We start from the raw sequence: 7,886 nt of genomic DNA, 5'->3' as shown, positions 1-7,886 counted from the left end.
ACACAACAGGAACTGGGCACAGCAACGTGACCCTTCCTCAGCGCTGGAGAGAGACAAAACAGGACATGAATGAAGCTCTGGTCCTGCAAACAAGTCTGTGTGCAAAAGCAGTGTCCCTGGTGACTCTGTTTGCTGTGTACACAGCTAATTATAGGGACAGCTTTTCAGGAGCTTCTTTATGTACACCAAGGAGTTTAATCCTCTCTGTACCTTCCAGAGATCTGCACCTACCCAACAAGCTTGGGAACCACAAGGCAGCCACAGGAAAAGCCTCCTCCTCCTCCAGTTGCCCTGCAGTACTCTCTGGAACTTACGCAGCATGGACATCCTTGGAGTGATGCACTCAGGATGCCGTGGGCACTGACAGCAGTGGCCAGGAGACCCTCCATAATTCCTGTACTCAAAGGCTTCTACAGTGGTGGCTTAGCCACTGTGAGAATGAAACTGGAGGCAGAATCTTGTGCAGAGTCAATCTCTTACTTGGTTTATTTTGCATCTTTTTCTGTTGTGTTATCCCTGACTTGAATTTTTTATATACTTGTCCTAGATGTTTTGAGCTGGCTGGGGGAGAAAATGCTGGATAAAAACTGATAGAGCAATGGGTGAGAGGGTTCCCCTTTTTTTTGTGAAGATACCATGGTGTGAGAGTCCTTGCTCTGCACCAGAGCCTGAGCCCAAGGGGCATTCAAAATAGCTAAGACAGCAGCTGAGCCTGCCTGACAGCAACGTGAGGCTGTGGAGGCGTGAGAGCTGCTGTCTTTACCTCAGGGAACAGGGAACTGGGTTGTGCTGTGGAAGACGCAGCTTTGCCTTCATCCTTGGCAAGAAAGGATTTGAACGCCTCCAGAAGCAGTGTATTACAAAGACCTGGAGGTTCAGCAAGGGAAATAACATTTTTGTGTTTTATACCCCTGGAAGTGGTGTGAGTGGCATAAAGCAAGTACATGTTCCTTAGAGGTGAGGGTTGGGTCTCAGGGGTTACTCCTCACATACCCTGCCCAGGCAGAAACCAGCTGCCAGGTCCTAGTGGCACCATTCAGCTCTCTTGGGCACTCTTGGGTATGTGCAGGTGCCCTGGAAACGCAGAGGTTTATGTTACAACCCTCTCCTCAGCATTTCATGCTGGTTGGTGGGTTGTTTCCCCATGCTGTATTCAGTTTTCATCAGTACATCTCCTGGGTACACACAGCCCCCAGGAGTCTGACTCTGGGTCAGGGATGTCACTAGGAAGGAAGAGACCCAAAGGAAGAGTTGGTGCTGAGAGGGGTTGCTTTTCTGTTCCGAGGTTCACGTGGCAAAGCTCAGCTCTCTGTTGCTTTGATTCTTCTCTTTTCCAGCAGCTGATGCAATGCCATCTCCCTGTAAATTATACTGAGTATGACTTTGGGCAAGGCTGTTTGGGGAAGGAAGAATTCAGCATGATATGTGTGGTGTATCAACTGTCCGGGCTCCGCTCACTCCTGTTCTTGAGCACAGAGTTTGTTCCCTCTCTTTTGTGTAGCATGGGCCCAACCCAAAGTCTGAATGCAAGGATGGTATGGATGCAAGGGAATTAGATGCCTGGACTAGCCTCTATCTGCTCTACCACACACAGAAGTCCAGCATGGAGCTAAGCCTGAGTTTCCAAGAAGGGGAGTGACCTGAGACTAGTTGAAGATTTGGGAATTGGTGGGAATTGTTGTCATCCCTATAACAAAAGGGAGAAAGACAAGGCTGTCTGACACCTCTGTTCATCTGGAAGGAAGCTGAATCAATAAACCCAGACAGCAATATTAGAATCATAGAATTGTTAGGGTTGGAAGGGACCTCAAGGATCATCCAGTTCCAGCCCCCCTGCCATGGGCAGGGATACCTCACACTAGATCAGGTTGCTCACAGCCACATACAAGCAAACCTTCTCTTCCATGTAGACAGACCACAGGGCTTAGTCACTCTGCACAGGATGGCTTCCCTTCAGTGCCACTAATGGCAGCCCATGGGATGGCAAAGAAGTGGGAACAGTTGACACAGAAGGAGGAAATATTGTCTGAAGGATAAGACTGGGGAAGTGGTTTGCAGGAGTGTGAAATAGGTGGGCAAAGAAGAGCCAGAGGCTGGTCTGGGAGAAAGAAAAGACTTCCCCAGGGGGTGATGTGGCCAGGACAGGCAAGGATCAGTGAGGGAAGATGCTGGATGGGTACCACAGGGAACTGATAATGATGGAGAGGAGAACATAGCAGTGGTTTTTTTCAGGGAGTGTGAATCAAGTACCCCTTTGACCCATTTTGGCCCAGTTACTGGGAAAACTTCAGAGGAATACTCTCAGTGGAAAAACCTGCAAAGCCACAAAATGAACTTTGAAGAAGAAAATACTTGTTCTTCCTTTTGAATCTCTCCCTTCTTTGCTAATATACCTACAAATCCAGACAGGCAGGCTAGTCCCATGAGCTGAAAAGCAGTACATTTCTTCAGGTTAGAGGAAAGGTCCATATTTAACTGCTCTCCTGCCTCCCCAGAGTAACTCTGCTGTACAGAGTTACCGTCTGTGTCATGACTGCAACCATCACTGGGTCCTCTTCCCACACACACTCAGCAGAGAGGCTGAAGGAGATGTGATTGCTTATCCTGAAGAAAAGGAGGCTGAGAGGAGACATTGTTGCTCTCTACAGCTACCTGAAAGAAGGTTGGAGTGATTCTGGTGTTTGCCTCTCCTCCCAAGTAACTAACAACATGGCAAGAGGTAATGGCTTCAGGCTGCACCAGGGAATATTCAGATTGGATATTAGGGAGAATTTCTTTACCAAAAGAGTTGGAAGAGGCTGCCCAGGGAAGTGGTGGAGTCAGCATCCCTGGAGGTGTTAAAAAATGAGGACAAGTGGCCCTTTGGGACATGATCTAGTGCTCAGGGAGGTGTTGGGTGGAAGGTTGGACTTGATGATCTTAGAGGTCTTTTCCAACCTTCATGACTCCATGATTCTTTCAACCCTCTGTGCACCTGTGCACCTCTGTAGCCTCCCAAATCCTGTCCATGGACAGTGTGCAAAGCCAGACCAATCCACTTCCCAGCCTAAACTCAGGGGCTGTCTGTGCACTCTGTGTTTCTCCCTATCCCTGTGTCAGGAATACCATATACACTTCATGCCTCCCACCTCCCTCTCTTCCTAGGACAGAGTTTATGTTTCACCATCCTGTTAGTGACTTGGTACACCTGTATGCCACCCATGTCATGTGGTTTGTATAAAGCCTACATCACCAGTACTATTTCTTGCCCTTTATGAGGCAGATGAAGCATTGGCAGTATTGCTGTCTGTAACTTTCTCAGGTAGGACTGAGACAGCATGTCCCTAGCTACCAGAAGACATAGATAACTTACTTCTGTTTCCTTGGCCTGTGGGCAGGTATGAAGAAACCTCAAGTCCTTGGGTCTGCTACTCAGCTATCAGGGGAGTAGGGCAGGGTCTTGCAGTTTTCCTAGTTTATGTTTTGTGCTCATTAGTTACTGGGATCAGTGGAAAAATCACCCCAAGACATACTCTTCATCTCTTTTCTTACCCACTGAATAATAGAGGGTTGTATGCCAAAAAAAGATTGTGTTTTAAAATAAAAATGTGATGTTTCAAATAGAAGTCTGTTGTGCTCTGAGTATTCTTTGGCATTTTGGAATTCCACGTGGGTGTTGACCCTAGGTTCTTTTATGATTTCCCATTGCACTCAACCTTATTTTCCTTGGCCAATTCTTTCTGTTCTTTGGCTGAGAAAGAGAAGAGACAGACAGCAACTTAGCCCAGACTGTTGAGAAAGCCTGTAGGCAGAGCTGGAGGAAGAACTCGGATCTCCAGACCTCCTGAACCTGAGCCACATGGCCACACTTGCTCTTCACCCTTCATCTGTCTCCCTGTGACTCCAAATGGCTATTTTTTATATTGAAGTGGCAGGGGTTTGGCATGAAACAAAGGCTGCCTTGTTTGATTGCTCTAGTTTGGCATAGCTGAACGGTTCTGGATCATTGCTTTCTCTCTCCATCTCTCTCTCCTTGCCAGTGAGACCTTTTCTCCTGGAGGAGCTGCTTTATCGTTGTGGAGGCCAATGGGGAATGCTCTCCCTTGCCATGTGGCTTTTGCAATGCAGCTGCAGTGCTCTTTTGGATCCCTGAGTCTTCTGGATTTCAGACCACATCTTCATGAATCATGAAATGGTTTGGGTTGGAAGGGAGCTTTAAAGGTCATCTAGTCAAACCATCTTTTTGTATGATCTATAGTCAATATTTAGAGTAGAGTAGAGTAGAGTAGAGTAGAGTAGAATAGAATAGAATAGAATAGAATAGAATAGAATAGAATAGAATAGAATAGAATAGAATTAACCAGGTTGGAAAAGACCTTTGAGATCATGAAGTCCAACCTATCATCCAACACTGTCTCATCAACTAAACCATGGCACCAAGCACCCCCATCCAGTCTCTTCCTAAACACCTCCAGTGATGGTGACTCCACCACCTCCCTGGGCAGCACATTCCAATGGTCAATCTCTCTTTCTCTGTGAAGAACTTCTTCCTAACATCCAGCCTAAACCTCCCCTGGTGCAGCTTGAGACTGTGTCCTCTTGCTCTGGTGCTGGTTGCCTGGGAGAAGAGACCAACCCCCACCTGTCTACAACCTCCCTTCAGGTAGCTGTAGACAGCAATAAAGTCTCCCCTGAGCCTCCTCTTCTTCAGGATAAGCAACCCCAGCTGCATCAGCCTCTCCTCACAGGGCTTGTGCTCCAAACCTAGTCCAACTCCCTTGCAGTAAGCAGGGACATCTGCAACTAGAGCATGTTGGCCTTGTAGTAATGTTTAGAGGCTTTCTCCCCAACTGACATTCTGGCAGTAAAGAGAAAATATTTTATTAAGAATATATTAGGAAGATGATTATGCATAGTAAATGTTTTAACATTAGTTGCATTATTCATAATAATAGTTTTATTTAACATGATTTATTAAGACTATGTCTTTACATATTAAAAAATACAGCTATGGCAGATCAGAGGAAAATGTGGATGAGCACCCCCTGCTTGGTACCTTTTAGTTTTGACCAGACAGTGGCATTGCAGCAAGGGAGGGATTGCTGAAGTGAAAGGTAAATAGGTTATGGCTGTTTCTGATGCTGTAACTGAGGTAGAGATGCTTGTATCAAAGAATCAACCATCTTTAAATGGTCATCAGTCTTCTGTCATCTAGGATGTTGTCTGGATGCTGAAGCAATTAATAGGTCTTCCAACTGCTTCCATCCTGGCAGTATGGAAATGACATGGAAATGGCAGCCTTTGGTGTCTCCTGTGTGACCTGATAACTCTCTGCATAGAGATGCAAAGCACTCTGGAAAGATACAATCCTCCTGCTGAGAAGCAGCCAGGAATAGGTGACCTAAGAATCATTCCTTTAGGATTGTCCTCAGTATCCTAAACCAGGGTCTTTTCTTTCCACCTTGTTGTCTGCTCAGCAGTATGGAGACTTTCAAGGGTACAAACCACTCCACAGTGGCCTTCTCAGACTCCAGGATAGGGCTGTCTCTACTTGGACTCTCTTACTCCTTTCTGGCTCACTGTCTCTGTGCCAGTCACAGGCTCTCTGACCTTTGCTATGATTTTATTTACCTTTTTGCCCCTCTGCCCCTTGCATAACCCTGCTTCTCCCAAGGGAAGGTCCCTGCCACACTGCAAGCACCCCAGGCACTCCCTTTTAAAGAGAACAAATATGCTCCACTAATGGAGAACAAAGAGGAGCAAGACTTCAGCAGCACAGGGGAATGGATTAGCTGCCTTGCCCTGGGGCCCTGTTCACTCAAAGGTTTCTGCTTGGTCTCTGACTCCTGTAATTGGTATTTCAGCTGAGTCCTTGGCAGGTCTGGCTCTGTGATCTAGTACAATAAACTCCTCCTTTTCATAATAAATTTTGGGTGTTTAGGACTTGAGAAATTGCTTTAGCAGCATTTCACATTGCAGGGCTGGATTATTTCTGTGTTTGTTCCTATAGAAATTAGATGTTTTTTGTGTTGGCTTGTCTCGTCCCCCCTTCCACCTGCTCACACATCTGGCAGCAGAGTAATGGTCTCTAAGGTATTGTGGTGCTACTGATTTTGTGAGACTAGGTGTTGGGCAGAAGGGGAAAGTCCCCAAAGCTACATTGTTAGCTTTGTTATGCCAGGGGTCCTATGCTCCTGCTCATAACATGCCCTCATATCCTTGCTGGGACCCTCAACCCTTCCAAGATAAGCTGCTGTGGAGCTGCTTCTTGCCCCATGCCCACTGCCTTGAATGGTGTCAGTGCTCTCCCACTCACCTCTGTGGCCCCTTCTTGAGTATTCATGTGGGATGTTTATTTTTGATTTGGGCTGAGGCTAGCTGAACATCTGTGCTTGTGCTGGCAATCCACCAACCTTGCAAACTCAAAGTCCCTGAAGTGATTGGCTTCTAGTGTTTAATAAAGTAAATCTGCCAGTGAATTTCTCTGTGGCAGACATGGCATGGATAGGTGGCATGTGTGGGGAAGGCCTCTCTTTCCCAACAAGTACCTTTGCCTGCTTCAGCCCCAACACCCATTTAAATTCCCAAGGATCCCTGTTCCTCAGGTCACTGACAAAAGCTCCTACTAACAGCAGGGAGGTGGGGATGTGAGGAGTGGCAATGTGTTCTCTGCCCTAAAATGCTCCCAAATGGAGAGTGGAGACACCAGGGTCCTGAGATGGGCCTCAGGATATCAAGATTTCAGTTTGCTTGCTTGGATATGCAGCTGCCATTGGCAACTGCTTTGCTCTGTCATTCGAGCTTAGTTGCACATGGGAGCAGGCTTGTTTTACAGAGGTGTACAGCTGTTTGGTAGATAAAATATGCACAGCAGAGATTCTAATACAATGCTTGCTTCAGTGTCCTCATCAATCTGAGGTTCAGCCAGCCAGCAGGGCTGTAAATTCTTGTGTACCCAACATGTGACTCATGCAGTGTTTTGCTGATAAACATCCAGTAACATTTTCCAGTGCAGACAGGATGGTAGGTGGAAGACAATGTGGAGAGAAATCTCAAATAATAACAGCCCAGTTGATGTCAGGAAGTATTGCAAATAGATCCCATTACTAGAACAGAGTGGGGGAGAAAAAACCACACCAGTTAAAGCCCAGGAAGAACAAAAGTGCCTTTGTTGGCAAAAGTCTTTAAAGAACGGTCCTGCTATAGAAAAAGCTCTATGCAACTGCTAGGAGTGATATAGAACTCATGCATGTGGTTTTGTGTGGGTTTTGGTACCTGTGTTCAGTTTTAAAATGCCATCCTTTATCATGTGTGGAGGGAAAAATAGGAAAGATAGAATCATAGAATTGTTAGGGTTGGAAGGGACCTCAAGGATCACCCACTTGCAATCCCCCTGCCATGGGCAGGGACACCTTACACTAGATCAGTTTCCTCACAGCCACATCCAGCCTGGCCTTAAAAACCCCCATGGATGGGGTCTCAACCACCTCCCTGGGCAACCTGTGCCGGTGTCTCACCACCCTCATGGGGAAGAACTTCTTTCTGACATCCAATCTGAATCTGCCCATTTCTATTGTTTTTTTTTTCCCATTCCCCCCAGTCCTATCACTCCCTGACACCCTAAAAAGTCCCTCCCCAGATTTCTTGTAGCCCCCTTCAGATACTGGAAGGCCACAAGTAGGTCTCCTCGGAGCCTTCTCCTCTCCTGACTGAACAGCCCCAACTCCTTCAGTCTGTCCTTCAGCCACACTAATTTCACTGACTCAGAGTAACACTCTCATAACCACACACTCACAAGCACCAGGATGCATTTGTTCATACCCTTTGGTTTCCTTGCAATCACAGGGGCTGGGGTCCTCATTGTGTCTTCTGTGTTTCTCTAAGTTTGACCATGAAATGCTCATTTT

The sequence above is a fragment of the Melanerpes formicivorus genome, unplaced genomic scaffold (assembly GCF_026170545.1).
Source record: "Melanerpes formicivorus ecotype bairdi unplaced genomic scaffold, bMelFor1.0.p_v2 SCAF_8, whole genome shotgun sequence".
NCBI classification, from domain to species: domain Eukaryota; kingdom Metazoa; phylum Chordata; class Aves; order Piciformes; family Picidae; genus Melanerpes; species Melanerpes formicivorus.
The sequence above is the reverse complement of the archived record's forward strand: the minus strand, read 5'-3'. Positions refer to the sequence as shown.